The sequence below is a fragment of the Quercus suber genome, unplaced genomic scaffold (assembly GCF_002906115.3).
Source record: "Quercus suber isolate HL8 unplaced genomic scaffold, Cork oak 2.0 scaffold_343, whole genome shotgun sequence".
Taxonomy (NCBI): domain Eukaryota; kingdom Viridiplantae; phylum Streptophyta; class Magnoliopsida; order Fagales; family Fagaceae; genus Quercus; species Quercus suber.
In genome coordinates this window covers 611284-624536 of record NW_027069795.1, presented here as the reverse complement: position 1 = coordinate 624536, position 13253 = coordinate 611284, and the positions used below count along the sequence as shown (strand labels likewise).

The window sequence follows — 13253 nt, the reverse complement described above, 5'->3', positions numbered from 1 at the left end:
ACTACCGGGGGACTCATCTTAGTACTCATCTATTTTTCTTTTTGTACTACCACTAGATGTAGACATATTTATAAGAATGAATAGATTTCCTAAAAGACGAAAACCTAAGGATGAAGGAAAGGAAGTACCTGACGAGAGACTAGAGATGAGGATGACTAGACGGAGCTCTTGGACGAGATGGCTGAAAGGAAAATATCAAAAAAGTGAAAGGGTGAGAGAGAGAGTGTACATATTTATAGGCCTCAAGGGTGTGTCAATGAAGTGACGCAGACCAATCAGAAGCTGACACGTGGCATATTCCTTGAAAAATAAATCGACATGACAAGTCAATCAATAAGATTATGACACATAGCGTAATTTGAAACATCAAACTCCAACCAAAGCAAAGACGACACGTAGTATATTAATTGACCATTAAAACAACAACACGTGTCAAAAGCAAACAATTCTACCACAGTGTCCAGGACGACACTTGGACAAAAGGGGCAACTGATGGTGAACCAAAAATTGAACCATCTCTAGTTCATTCATAGTGTTGACCAAGTCCAGAAAGATCATTCAAGTATAAGAAGGTCGTCTAAGTGTAAGAAGGCCATCCAGCATGGAAGCACCTAGACGACCTCCCAACACTCAGAAATTATTAGAATAAATTTATGTTCAAGAACTTATAATTCGAACCACGTTTTACTATTCTAAAGTATGAGCAAAATCCATGTTCATCACTATAACTTCCCACTAAGTTCTTAACTTCCATAGTAGTTGTGGAAGATGCGTCTGAGTTTTCTAACTTCCATAGCAGTTGTGGGAGTTAAAGTCTGAACTTTCTAACTTCCATCCACGTTGAGAAAGTTACTAAACAAGTAACTACTCCAAAGCTCACTATAAAAGGACTCATTCATATCAAATGAAGGTAAGTTTCCACCACTCCTAAAGTTGGAATTCTTGAGTTCTAGAGAGAAAACTAGCTTAAGTATCGGAGGGTTTTTGGCCGGTTCACCCCAGTCACCTTTGATCTTGTATTTCTTTCTTTTCAGGCATTCCAAGCAACCACAAGGCCATTAAAACCCGGAGCATTCAGCCTACTGATTTTATGTGCATTATCAATGGTTATTATTATTATAGTTACAAATTACAATAAAGAGAGAGGATTTGAATTCTAAATTTATTTGTTAGAAACATTAGAAAGTGCCAATTGAAATACAAAGTTCTTGATGATTTTCAATTATTCTAGTGGCTAAAGTGTGTGTGGTTAGTATTTGTGGTCTTGTCCTTAAGTTATATATATATATATATTAGTTGAATTAAAACACTTAAAAAAAATGCTTAGTTGTTTTGAATTTATTCATTTAAAAAAAAAAAATTACATTATTTGTTCACTAAGTATTTGAATTCCATTGGAATTCAATTAGAAAATCTAAAGTATTGTAGGTTTGTACCTAAGGTATTGATAAACTATTTTTACAAATTTCCTTCAAAATAAACTATTTCAAACTCGGCGGTGTCTAAAATATGATCCATCCATAAGCTATCAATTTTTATGGATGGAGCCGAATCTTCACAACTTAACTCCAAAATGTAACACTCTTCAAAGGGTTAATAGGTAAAATGGAATACTCTAATGGAGATAGATGACTTTTATACTCAAGAAAGTGTAAGTGCCCGTTTGGCATAAGTTTATTTGTTTATTATTTTTTTTGGGTAAATTGCAAACTACACCCTTGAAGTTTGGGATTGACTGGATTTTACACCCCAAAGTTTCGAAAACTTAATTTTACACCCTGAAGTTTGGTTCCGTTAGCAATTCACCCCCACTGTTAGTTTTTGCTGTTAAGTGACACATCATCATGCTGATGTATTTTATATTTGCCAAATCAGCCACAAAACTACGTCGTTTTTGTGATAACCAAATGAAGAGCTGGCATACATCAAAACTACGTCGTTTTAGGCATAAACTTAAAACAAAAACCTCTGACCTAGACGACACAGTTTCAAACTAAATTCTAAAATCTAAAAACAAATAACACTAAAGAACTCACACCTCCCTAGCCCAAGCCCCTTGGCTCAGATTGAACCCAGATAGACCATCAACTCACCTCGTGAACCTAGGAGGCAGTGGCGAAGAACCCAGGCGGCAGCAGCGACGGTGGCGGCCACACCGATAGTGCGCTGCTCTTCTCTCTCTCTTTTCGGATTTGACTTGTGTAGTCTTAATTCCTACTTCCCAACATTAAATCGTGGCATCACACCAATACAATAGTAAATTTAAACCATTGGAAAAATGAAAATGAAAAACATTTGCTTCATTTCGTGGTCATTGCCAGTGAGGTGTGTAAATATATAGTCATATTTGTGTTGATTTTTTCAATGACATTTTGGGATGTGGTTTTGAAGTTTTTCATATTGGTTGTTAAGATTGAATTCCTATTATTTGGGAAGATGTTATTTGTTTATATGGGTGGTAAATTATCTGAAATTTAGAACTTTCTGTGATAGTTTATAGCTATGCATGGTAGGTGTTTGTGAAAATGTTTGTGCCAGCCTTTAGTGATAACTATATAGTCAAAGAAATATTATTTGCTTTGGTTTTTATTGAGTTTAATTTTATCTTCATTGCTGAATGATATCTTGGAACCATCATAAACCCCAAAAAAAAAAAAAAAAAAAAGTTTGAACTAGAATAAATATTATTTGAACTTCTTGTAGGTTAGGAGAACAGGAGGCGATCATGAGTTTATGGGCTTAAGAATGGAAGAGGATCATCACCCATCAAGTGTTGTTGGAAGCCAATCAACTATAGTAATTGCCTTGTGCTTATTATTTGCATTTTGCTAGTATTTGGTCATGCTTACCATATGATCCAATATATCAATTATTACAGGTCTTAACCCAAACAAGTGTTGTTGGAAGTAGTGAAGTCGGTAGATATGGAAAGGAAATGGAACTGTTGCTGGAGGAAAAGCTGAAAATAGAACTGGAAAAGGATGAGGGTCAGCAGCAATGCTGGTTTGTAGGACCTTTTATACGTTAGGACATTTGATTGTTAGAACCTTTTGTGGTTACTGTTTTGTAAAGCTGTCCATAAGCTTATTTGATGGTGTTAATAGACAAAAGTAACCTATTTTGTGTTGGTCTTAGGTAGGACCTTTGGTTTGACAAACATTATTAGTCACTATTTTATTTATCTTATGTGATGTTTATGTGTATGGTATCTGATTAAGACATATTCGGTTGGTAAAGATTTAAAGAATTGCATATATACCTAATTGCACTCTGCAGGTCTAATGTAATTGCAATTTGCATTTATAAATGGCTATTTCAATTATAATAAACAATATTCCAAAAAGAGACAAAACTAAGTGTCAATTTTCACTGCAAAAAATGCATTTCAATTTCCATTACAACATAATAAAAAGAGTGGTCATTACAATTGTCATTACATTAAACAAGATAAGAAACTAACTACTCTTTCAAAACAATTGTCACTACAATCTTTCACAATGACTAAACTAGAATTCACCTATTCTAAATACAATAAGTTCTTTCACTGGAGATGCTTTCACTAAACAAACTAAAATGACTACCACAACAACAAACCAACTTTTACAATTTGGGTTCCCTCGGAGAAGCTGCTACTTCTACAATTTCACTCCTTCCTATTTCAAGATTGTCAATTTGCAAGAGATAAGAGGCACATGTACACCTGATCCTGAATAGAAGTTGATTCCAAAATGACAACTGAGAATTTGGATAACAAGTTCAATTAAGTATTAGAGATCCAACCCAGACTCTTCCTCAGATAAGTCATTGTTTTCGCTCAATATTACAGTCGTGCATACATACACTGTATAAATCAAAAGGCACAATTGCAGGACTTAATCAAAGGTTACCCAACATTCATTTGCAAATAATGTGTAAAATACAAAGATGAATCCATACCTCAAAATCTGATCAAGCTTACCAAGGACTTGAGGCAGTCTCAATGTGAGAATGATTGAAAGGGCTAAGCCAAATGTCTTCCTTTGGGTGGAAGATACATTGTCTAACTGTGACGAAACAAAAATACTTTGGCAATAAAAAATATGAAGCAATACTTAAAGTAGGGGTCGTCTACATTTTTCATGCAATGCCAACAGAAATTTCAATAAGAACAGTGTTGGTATGTAGTTAGAATGCAATGAATAAATAATGTGATCCTAAGACTCTATAACTATAAGTTTACCAAGTGCATAATAGTCGATCCCTTAACTTTATTCCTGTAGTTTACAAGACTTGTTGTAAACTGGAGCTATAAAAAGGGTACCAATATTCTGCACAAATAATAATTATTCTAGCTCAATTTTTTTTTTTTTGGATTTATGATGTTTCGAAGATATTATTTAGCAGTGAAGATAAAATTAAACTCAATTTTCTTTCTTTCTTCAAGTTAATTTTGCAATAAAACCAAAGCAAATAATATTGCTTTGTCTGTACAGTTATCACTACAGACTTGCACAAACATTTTGACAAACACCTACCGTGCATAACTAGAAACTATCACAGAAAGTTCTAAACTTCAGATAATTTACCACCCATATAAACAAATAGCATCTTCCCAAATAATAGGAATTCAATCTTAACAGCCAACATGAAAAACTTCAAAACCACAGCCCAAAATGTCATTGAAAATATCATCACAAATATGACTGAATATTTACACACCTCACTGGCAGTGACCACGAAATGAAGTAAATATTTTTCAATTTCGTTTTTCCAATGGTTGTAATATACCGTTGTATTGGTGTGATGCCACGATTTAATGTTGGGAAGTAGGAATTAAGATTACACAAGCCAAATTCGAAAAGAGAGAAAGAGAAGAGCAGCTCACTATCGGTGTGGCCGCCGCCTGGGTTCACGATGTGAGCCGATGGCCTATCTGAGTTCAGTCTGAGCCGAGGGGTTTGGGTTAGGGAGCTTTGGGTTCAGGGGGTTTGGGCTAGGGAGGTGTGAGTTCTCCGTGTTCTTTGTTTTTAGATTTTAGAATTTAGCCTGTCGTTTAGGCTAGAGATTTTTGTTTTAAGTTTATGCCTTAAACGATGTAGTTTTGATGTATGCCAGATCTTCATTAGTCATCACTAAAATGATGTAGTTTTGTGGTTGATTTAACAAAAATAAAATATATCAATATGATGATGTGTCATTTAACAGCAGAAACTAATCATGGGGAGTGAATTGCTAATGAAACCAAATTTTAGAGTGTAAAATCAAGTTTCTGAAATTTTGAGATGTAAAATTCAGTCAACCCCAAACTTCGGAGGTGTAATTTATAATTTACCTTTTTTTTTTTTTGGTTGCTTTTAGCTAAAAGTAGACTAAAGTATATGTATATTTTAAAAAAATGAAAAAAAAAAGGTTTTAGAAAATTGTATATAAACAAAACAAATTAAAAGTCAAAAGAAAAACTGAGGATAAATTGAATATATTTGCAAATAAACACCAAATTTTCTTGAACAGATACCCATAGTAGAGGCCATTTGCCTTGGTGGGTTACTTTAAAGTAAGACCATAAAACAAGAATCCTATTTATCCCATCTCCCATAAATCCTATTTATCCTATTTATCCTAATGCTGAACTTACGAAGTTCAGCATTATTTTGTTGATTAAAAAGATAGAAGAAAGTTAAACATTATTAGCCCCGAGGAATATAGAAGGCTCTTTATGATATTTTTTTCGACCGTTGCACACATTTTCTTTTGACCCCACTAGGGCCACTACGCTCCCCCACAGGATTCATCATACATCTCACCCATAAATTAAGCTTTCAACCTTCGAGCACAGGTTAATCTCTAAAACACCTTTACGACTTTTATGCAACAATATTATAAATAAATGGATTTCAATTAGTTTGAATACTATTTTTGTTTTTTTGGATAGGTATTGAACAGTAAATTGTTTCCCCCCCTAATAAGGGCTCTTAGATTGAATTAAGCTTATATAAAACTAGCCTTATCATACACATTCTGCGTGTGAGATGAGTTTTTTTTTTTTTTTTTTTTTTTTTTTTTTTTTTTCATTTCGTGGTCACTGCCAGTGAGGTGTGTAAATATATAGTCATATTTGTGTTGATTTTTTCAATGACATTTTGGGCTGTGGTTTTGAAGTTTTTCATGTTGGCTGTTAAGATTGAATTCCTATTATTTGGGGAGATGTTATTTGTTTATATGGGTGGTAAATTATCTGAAATTTAGAACTTTCTGTGATAGTTTATAGCTGTGCGCGGTAGGTGTTTGTGAAAATGTTTGTGCCAGCCTGTAGTGATAACTATACAGTCAAAGCAATATTATTTTTTTGGTTTTATTGAGTTTAATTTTATATTCATTGCTGAATGATATCTTGGAACCATCATAAACCCAAAAAAAAAAAAAAAAAAAATTGAACTAGAATAATTATTATTTGAACTTGTTGTAGGATAGGAGAACAGGAGGCGATCATGAGTTTATGGGCTTAAGAGCGGAAGAGGATCATCACCCATCAAGTGTTGTTGGAAGTGAATCAACTATAGTAATTGCCTTGTGCTTATTATTTGCATATTGCTAGTATTTGGTCATGCTTACCGTATGATCCAATATATCAATTATTACAAGTCTTAACCCAAACAAGTGTTGCTGGAAGCAGTGAAGTTGGTAGATATGGAAAAGGAAATGGAACTGTTGCTGGAGGAAAAGCTGAAAATAGAACTGGAAAAGGATGAGGGTCAGCAGCAATGCTAGTTTGTAGGAACTTTTTTCAGCTGCTAACTAGAACAATATTTTTATGGAACTATGACATGAACATCTGAGGTAATTGATGTAGTCACTTCCTTTTTGCTTGTAGTGCTTATATACCTGGAGCACTAGATTTGATGACTGACTTACTTCACAACAACCAGTATAAGACTATGGCTCTCATGTTTTTCATATTCTTGTTTATTTAGCAGCTGTTTCAGCAAAACTCACTTTCAAGCACATTCCTAAGGTTTGGATATATCAGTTAAGGGGTTTAATAGGTTTGTGTTTTCATTTTTTTTTACAAATTTTTTTGCTGTTCGTTTGTTTGGTAGATATGTCATGTAATTGGGCTCTGGCTGTTTTGAGGCGAGTTTTACCCCCTTGAGCATTTTGGACAGTTTATTTTGATATTCTAATTGTGTATTCTTGGACTAGTACTATTAGTTTTATATCTATATAGGGATCATTATTTGAGCATCTGGGTAAATCTATTACTTATAGTCTTATATACTTGGATGAAACATTTGGAGCAAAATATTTTTGATTGAGAAAATGAATTTTTTATTTGGTTTTTCAATTACAATTAATTGGTTGACCACTGTGGAATTTTTTTGGGTTGCAGGTACATGACTGGGAAGCTGCTTCTGAAGTTGGATACTGTTAAATTCATAGCAGCAAATCATACTGTAATTTCAGCTCTGAACTATATCTTAAAAAAAGAAAAACATTTTCCACTTTTTATCTGACCGTCTATGAAATGAATCTTTATACTTATCGTAGTCACTCTTTCATCACATTTCTGATTTCAGGGGGAGCAGTTCCATTTTTAGAAGAATATAGATGCTCTCCAAGCAGAACAACTTTCCATTATACTATTGGCTGGTTAATTTTTATGGAGCACAACCCTGTGAAATTTAAGTCATCAATGGATCCACTTTTGCAAGTACTCACCTCTCTCTCTCTCTCTCTCTCTCTCTCTCTCTCTCTATAAATATGTGTATTTTGCACATATCCAACATGTGTCTTTAACAGGATTCTGCCCTGATAGTGTATATGGTAACTGTGCTTCAAAGCTTGATCCTGTTAATTTTGGCACTCAATAAATGCCTTTGTGTTTATTTATCAAAAATAAATGCCTTTATGTTTGAATAGTTAAATGAGATATGTACCCCTTTGGTTCCTGAACTTTTACAGCTCTTGTTGTTATTACCATTGTCGTTATTTGTACTGTTAGTCTGTTGCAATCATTGATGTTAATGTTACTGTTATATCTTTACGATTATTGTTCTTGTTGTTAATGTTACCCTTATGAAGAGTACTCTTTCTATTAAATGAATGTGATATGGTGTATCTTTTGCTGTGAACCATGCAATATGTAGTTCCAGCTCTGGAATGCTTCTCAGTTGGAGATGGTTTACTATGGCAAGATGCATGGTTTTATGTGACAAGTGACTTCCTGAAGAGTATAACAGTGTTGTGATGTTTTGAAGTTTGGTGTCACAGTTTACTTTCTTTGTTTGCTTGCATCATGATCTGTGTGTTAAATTGGGGTGGCTTACCATTTTGTTCCTATCTTTATTTTGATTCCCTGGCCACTTGTACCATATTGCCAGTAATATTTCTGTTATGAAAATGCTGTACCTATAAATATGTGGGCGAAATTTGCTTCCTTTTGGAGATTGATGCATTATTTTTCTTGAATATACAGTATGCAATTTCGTTAGATGCACTGTTAATTCTACTACTACTTCTGAATTTTGTTAAGAATCAGTCTTTTTGAACTGTCATTGCGTTTGCAAAACCTTGTGCAGGATGTATTGGGCCAAAAAGATTCTTGAGTGGACAAGAGGACTGGAAGAAGCACTTGAAATATCAATATATCTGAATGACAAGGTTAATTCACTTAAGATTTATTGTGCTTTAATGGAGGTTGTTACTGATGCCTCATCAACTACCAAGTGTTATTTACCTAAAACTTTGCATGCAGTATGAAATAGATGGCAGGGACCTAAGTGGATACGTTGGCTGCATGTGGTCAATATGCGGCATTCATGACCAGGTATGGACTGATCATTTTCTTTTATCTTGTAAGGATTTAAGAGTAATATCTATCGACAGCAATAACTCTTTGTTACAATGTTTTAGTTGCATTGTTCTACAGCAAAGTGCAGAGGGGCCTGCTGTTATATTGAAAAATCAGAGGGTTGGTAGAGTCACCCAATTAATCTTGTTATATAGGAAAATGAAGGCATGCATCTTTACATAGAAATCTGAATGAAATGTAAATGGTAGGCATTGGAAGCAGTCCTACCTTTCTATAAATGGACAAGAGACAAGCCATTGAAATGAGATTGGATTTTTTATTGGGCAATGAATTCTCTCTTAGTCCTTAACCTAGTATTTACATCCTTCTTGTTGGCATTTCAGGGCTGGCGGGAGCGACCAATTTTTGGGAAAATATGTTACATGAATTATGCGGTCTGCAAAAGGAAATTTGATGTTGATGGATACATTTCTTACGTTAAAAGGCTAGTGGCTGAGATTAAGATTAAGAAAAGAAAATCAGAAAGCCTGCTCAGTCAGAAGGCAAAGGAACTTCGCAGTTCATAACTTGGGTCCTAAATTGAATATGAAGAGTAATTTTTGAAGAGCATATTAAAGGTGTCTGTTAGTAGCCAGAAGAAAAGAGTGATGATCTAGAAGCGCCATTTAGATTGTAGGCGGAGTGGTGGATCTATTCATTGTGAGAGTAATTGTACAGTGGGTGAGGGTTATTCCATTTGCATGTATTAAGAGGGGCATGAGTGTCTCTGTCTTGATGCTTTGTCTCTCTTGGGGAGGGGGTGGGATGGAAGTTCAAGTCCTGCTTCTGGTTGTATACAAGGGAATTAGAGGGTATCACCTACTGTGCCTGCTCTGTAAAGTCAGTGTATATATTAATATTCCTACACAATATCAATCATCAAAGAAATGGCGCTCAAGATTGATTATAGCTTTCGGTTAAATGCAACCTTACTGTGTTTATATTGCTTGTTAATTGGTCGCATTTTGACATTTTAGGGTTTGTAACAGGGCAGTAGGATCCTCATTAGCTATTTTTTGCCTTCCTTGCTGCGTGCGGGAATGTGTGGGGATCCTTGTCTACACGTTAGACAATTTTTTTGTCAGTCAGATTATGAGCTCGCTATATTTTATATTTATTTTTGTAAGGAACGATAGAAGCATTATCAGTGGCTGCTGTACAGTTTCTTTGTACTGTAAACATATTCTACATATCAAACGTGACTTAGATGTGAGACTCTGGCTTCAACCATGGCATCTTGGCTTTGTAGGAGTTGCTGCTGTCTTGTTTTTCTAACAAAGGAGAGCTGTTTGTTTGTTCATTTTCTTTGGTTAAACGAGATTACTGATTTATCCAATAAATTTCTTGTTTTTGCCTATGGCCGTGGGTATGATTATGATAAGACTCTCTCTCTCTCTCTCTCTCTCTCTCTCAACGCACTTGTTTGTCACCAGGCAAATTGCAAGAACTCTTAAAACGGCTGGCTTCATGTAAGAAATAGTGTCCTGATTTGATGGTAAACTCGAAATTTGCAATCGGTTGATATTATTCATGTTGTGCTAAAACACAACTTTTTTTTTTTTGGCTCAGAAAACCTCAGCAATACCTCTTCGCCAAGTTGCCTCTGCTCTGCTCTGCTCCTCCATATGATATAATTTTTCGGGTTATCATTCTTCATTCCTTTTCCGTGAATTTATCCTAGAGATTTGGGTTTAGTTTTTGCAAGGTGGGTGGGTTAAAGATTTAATTTTTAATGAAAAAAAAAAACCTAAACAATGAAGTTTATACACACAAGAAAGAGAAAGCCCATGGGCCGGTCCAANTTTTTTTTTTTTTTTTTTTTTTTTTTTAATTTTGGATAAGTTTATTTTGAAGACTTGGATTAGTAGGAGAGTGTTTTATTTTATAGGAATTTTAAATGAAGTTAGAGATATATTTTTACCTGGTTGTCTTCAAGTTTTTCCTCTGTTAAACCTAAGGTTTTTAAGAGTATTTCTAAATCAAATAAAAGTCCAGTTTAAAGAGGGGAATCCTTTTATCTATACTATATATAAGATGATTTTCTGTTTAATGAAATCTATCAGTTTTGTTGCTCTAAAAAAAAAAAAGCTGAACTGCTTTTAAATAAAAAAAAAAACTGAACTTTTATGTGGTTCAAAAATACCCTTATTAATGAAAGGTAACTTCATTTAGAAATATGATCATAAATGTTAAATAACAAATTTCATTTTGAATTCAAAAAGAGAATTCCTAAAATTTAGGATTTTTTTTCCTTCACATTTAAAAAAGAAATTACTGCTTTATTTCTAAAATTTATCATTTTTATTTGTTTGAAAAATAAAAAATATTTCTAAATTATAATAAATGCAAATTATTAACCTTTACTCTAAAAAAAATAGAAGAGCCTCACGCTAGTGCTCAAAGGCTAGTAGATAATATAAATATCAATAAGTGTATTAGCTTAATGATAAATAACCATTATTATAAAATGAAAACTATAAATTTAAGTATTTCTTAAAATAAAAATTATATTAAAATTGAAACCACCAGAAAATGGGCCAATTACATATATTAAACTCTCAAAAAGTGGGATAAAATATTTCTATTCAAAATAATTTTTTTTTCTTTTTTAGGAAAATATTCAAAAGATTTGAGGGGTTGTTGTTTTTTTCTAAGCCTCTAAGAAAGAAAAGCTTGGAGTTCAAATGTTCAATTAAGACAAGATTGCCACTATCATATTAGGCAAAAATCAAGGTGATAAAAAAAATTTCAAAAATGAAAGATTTTAATTTTAATTTGAACTTTTAAATAATTTGTTAAATACATTGGGATAGAGACACGTAGACTAATTTTAAATAGCTTAAACATGGTATGAAGTGAATTTTTTTTTTTAAATTTATAAAAGTTATAAATGGACTTGGAATTTATTAATATATAGTTTTTATTTCTATCCATTAGTAAATTATCATTTCAAATTTTTATTTGAACAACAAAGTCTCCAAAATCACGTGTTAAATTTAAATCTACAAGTAATTTGAGGATAAAAGTCAAAAAGAGAATAAATTCAGCCGAAGGTAAGATAAATTTTTTTTTTTTTTTTTTGAATGCGTTTGATTTTTATGGGAAAAAACGAAATTTTCAGCAGAGCGTCATCCATGCCTCGTGGGCTACGACTTTTTTTGGCATAGAAATACACGTGTCAAAAACCCAGTGGCCAAGACCCAAATTTCAATTCCAGTGCGAGACAAACTAATTTGGAACACGAGGAACTCCCATTTAAAAACTCGTATTACACTCACCACTACTACACACGCACACAGTCACAGAGAGAGAGAGAGATCCAACTTTGGCTTCTCCGTGGAGAAGATCAAACAGTACCAGGTACCCTTTTACTCTTTCTTTCTATATGTGTCTGTGTTCTACTTACTAGATTTGTTGTGTTTCCTTAACGTTTGACAATGGTGTTTTTTTTTTAGTAGTTTGGTTTGGTTTGGTGGGTTATACTTATGAAAATACCAAAAGCTTGCATCTTTCTTGTTCTTGTTCTAGTTCTTGTTTTTGTGGTGAAGTTTCAAGTGATTGGTCTAGGTGGACGTAGAACACTGTTGCATCTTTCTTGTTCTTGTCACTTAGTTCTGTTTTATTTGAAACTTGAAGATACTTTTTTTTTCCTCTCTTTTTCCTAGTGTGAATTTTCTAGTAATGGAAAATTTAATTGCTTTTCTGGGTTTATCTCGTCAGTTTTTTTTTTTTTTTCTTCTAGTAATAGAAAATTTAATTGCTTTTCTGAGGTTTATCTGGTCAGTTTTTATATATGGGAAGAAAATTATAAGGTATAATTTTTTTTTTTTTTTTCATCTTGGCTTTTTAGGAAATAAAATGTTTATTATATTGGTTTTTTTTTTTTTTTTTTTTTTTTACAATTCTTTTCTAGTCGCCTATTAATAGTGCTGTTAATGACGGTTATCTAATGGTACGATGTGGTATCACTGGTTGTTGGGTAGGTTCTTTATAAAAATTATTCTTTTTGGGAAAAAATCTGGGTTTTTGAAAAATTAGATTTCCTCTATAAGCTTTTTAGGATGTAAAATGATTAACGTTAGCCTATATAAATTACAATCTTCTATTCCTGGTCCGCCCTCTTTGACATGTACTTTACCAACACATATCTTTTATATAAAATGAAGCTAATTTTGTGAGTTCTGAATTTTTAAAAGAAAGTTTGGATTTTTATTTTTTAGGTGCTTGATATGTTTTAATTTATTTCTGGGAAATAAAAGTTTGAAATTTGAGATGATGGTATTGATTTTGTGCAGGTAAGAAGTGATAAGATAGTGGGAATGATGATGAGGAACCAAACGTCACATTGGTGGTGGCTTGACAGCCACAACAAGTCAAAGCGCTCTCCATGGCTTCAATCCACTCTTGCTGGTACCTTATCTTATCT

General features: G+C 33.3%; 4 long non-coding RNA genes across 4 annotated transcripts; 3 read left to right on the top strand and 1 right to left on the bottom strand.

The window, feature by feature from the left end:
• Positions 1-2161: 2161 nt before the first annotated feature.
• On the top strand, positions 2162-3223 carry LOC136061712 (uncharacterized). The gene is made up of 3 exons (XR_010623565.1): positions 2162-2325; positions 2704-2796; positions 2879-3223. It is a non-coding gene; the product is annotated as an uncharacterized LOC136061712 (long non-coding RNA).
• A 121-nt stretch (positions 3224-3344) lies between these two features.
• LOC112008306 (uncharacterized) lies at positions 3345-5102 on the bottom strand. Its single transcript, XR_010623564.1, has 2 exons — positions 3937-5102; positions 3345-3841 (listed from the first exon to the last, which is right to left on the bottom strand). It is a non-coding gene; the product is annotated as an uncharacterized LOC112008306 (long non-coding RNA).
• Positions 5103-6041: 939 nt separating this feature from the next.
• On the top strand, positions 6042-7431 carry LOC112012490 (uncharacterized). Its single transcript, XR_010623562.1, has 5 exons — positions 6042-6072; positions 6446-6538; positions 6653-6816; positions 6954-7022; positions 7367-7431. It is a non-coding gene; the product is annotated as an uncharacterized LOC112012490 (long non-coding RNA).
• A 127-nt stretch (positions 7432-7558) lies between these two features.
• On the top strand, positions 7559-10540 carry LOC136061711 (uncharacterized). Its single transcript, XR_010623561.1, has 5 exons — positions 7559-7687; positions 8556-8637; positions 8732-8803; positions 9172-10296; positions 10397-10540. It is a non-coding gene; the product is annotated as an uncharacterized LOC136061711 (long non-coding RNA).
• The last annotated feature ends 2713 nt before the right edge of the window (positions 10541-13253 follow it).